This window comes from Nelumbo lutea, chromosome 5, assembly GCF_056320005.1.
Source record: "Nelumbo lutea isolate HS-2025 chromosome 5, American lotus-T2T, whole genome shotgun sequence".
Classification (NCBI taxonomy): Eukaryota; Viridiplantae; Streptophyta; class Magnoliopsida; order Proteales; family Nelumbonaceae; genus Nelumbo; species Nelumbo lutea.
The window spans coordinates 6,371,163-6,373,406 of NC_142688.1; the positions used below are offsets into that span (position 1 = coordinate 6,371,163).

A 2,244-nucleotide genomic window follows, 5' to 3' on the forward strand; every position below is an offset into this window, starting at 1 on the left:
TATCTTTAGAGCCACATTGAATATGATCTATAAGCTGCCACACCTGAGAAGCTACCAAGCATTTCGCCAACATGTGCATCGGCTGACTCCTCTTGGGAGCATAACAAACAAAGAGGGTTACATTGTATTTTATATTATTTTGTATATATTTATACTGTATATATTTGCATTTGTCATCTCTACAAATAGATAGTATTTGATTGTAATATAAATTTAGTTGTACTAATACAAATGCAAATATAAAAAATACAAACTCTTATTTAATTTAATTGAAATTTTACTTTATTCTCCTTCATGTCTTAATTTATTGCAACCAACCACAATGTCTTAATTTATTGCAACCAAGCACAGCCTCAGGGGAAAGAAATTGGATTTCCTGCACTCGCTTTGGTATATGCTGGGGTGCACTCCCAATCAAAATGATGTACGTCAGAATTCGCATGGCACCCAGGCTCGCATGCGCCAACCCTATTAAACCGCCACTATGCAGCATCATTTTCTCATATTTCAGAAAATTTGGCTATATTTGCTTTAAAGGAAAATATAGGAAAAAAAATGAAAATATATCAAAATCTATACAAAGTTTATAAAAGTTTCTGTTTCCCTACTTTTTCCTTCTAACCAAACATAGCCTAAAGAAAAGTAGGGTAAAATGGTTTAAACCAATCAATCAGTTCGAGAATTCTACAAAGGGGAAAATCTATGATTCTGGAACAAAACCCTCTGCTATTTAAAGACAGAAACCATTTGCAAGAAATTGTTTCATTTGCCGGACATTCTTCTTCAACATCTCACCTGACGATCCTTACAGGGCAAAGAGAAGAGCTAGTTGTCAAACAAAGCGAGGCTTGAGTCGACAGGAATACGGCTGAACTACCCTCTGAGGATATCAGCATAGTGATAATGTTACAGGCAACATGGCCAAACTGCATAAGCCGATTCAGAAGCAGTTGTGATGTTATTTAATGGCGAGTCTTAGATGTGAAGCTAGTTTGGGTTGACATTTTAAAGGACTTTGTTTATTAATAATTTTGATGTTTTCTAGGGTTGTTTTTTTGGCTATCAAGACTCCAGAGGACAAGCTAAAGGTAAGAGTGCGAGGGAAACAGAGGAAGGAAGAGAAGGCATTTACAGCCTGGATTCAGTTCAGCAGAGAGGCAACCTGGCCATTTAATAAGATTGCAGTTTTGCACTGTTATTTCCTCCCATGAATCACGGGTCCAGATTTCCTCCACTGCTTTCTTAATTTTTCTTTTACGGCCAATTTCGATTGCAGGATTGAAATAACAGAAATTTTACTTTGTTCAACCTTAGGAAGGGTAAGAATTTTTACTTAAATGATTTTTTCTATTTTATTTCTCCACACCATCGAATTGAGCAGTTTAAGTCTTATTCATTTTTTTTATTAAAAAAAAAAAGATAACGGAGAGGTACAATTATGCCGTTCAGTATGGATCTAGGGGTGATAATTTTTCACCCAATTCATCTGAACCCAACCAGTATCTAAGCCAGATCAATCCGGTCCATTCAAGGGTAAAGGCGATATAATCGGAGGAATAGGATGCAAATAATTAGCGATATTATTTCTTTCCCTTTTTTAAGCCTTTCCGGCAGAAATGATTTTTTTACGTTAGATTGCAGAGCCGTTTGAAAAGATCAAAACCATGGATGGATTTGGTTAACACACACATGTCTAAATTGGTTCAAGACAATGCTACCATTGAACTTTGAAAAGGAAAAAAAAATCAGAGGAAATCAAATTAGGCTTCGAAGCAAAAATACCCCAGAGAAAAAATATAATCAACCTGAAAATAGAAAAATTATTTAAAATAAATGATATGTTTCAGATCGATAGTGGTGCTCATATTCTATGGGTGTAAATGTGTCTGTCAAGCCATGGCGATAGCATTCAGAACGAGGAATTTCTTATAATCATCGCACCACCATATCCTAATTAATCCAGAACAAGCACAAATAAAGTCATGAGAGATTCAGGATCGGATGAACATGCAAAGGCAAAACGTATACCCAATTGTATCAATGTACAATAAACTAAAAACAACACTATAAGAACCGATAACCGATTCGAGTCATAACGGCAAGAATAAGAGATGAGAAAATTCCGAAAAAAATAAACACGAAAAATGTGAAAATAACAACGAACGATATGGAGGCAAGCGTAACCCTAATCCCTGTACATCTTTGTTATTGACGAATTAGGGCTTTAAACGCCTCAATTTCTTT

The 2,244-nt window shown here is 35.5% G+C and overlaps 1 non-coding gene across 1 annotated transcript; it reads right to left on the bottom strand.

The window, feature by feature from the left end:
* Positions 1–1,855: 1,855 nt before the first annotated feature.
* Positions 1,856–1,945, bottom strand: LOC148850034 (small nucleolar RNA snoR8a). Its single transcript, XR_016100134.1, has one exon. It is a non-coding gene; the product is annotated as a small nucleolar RNA snoR8a (small nucleolar RNA).
* Positions 1,946–2,244: the final 299 nt, after the last annotated feature.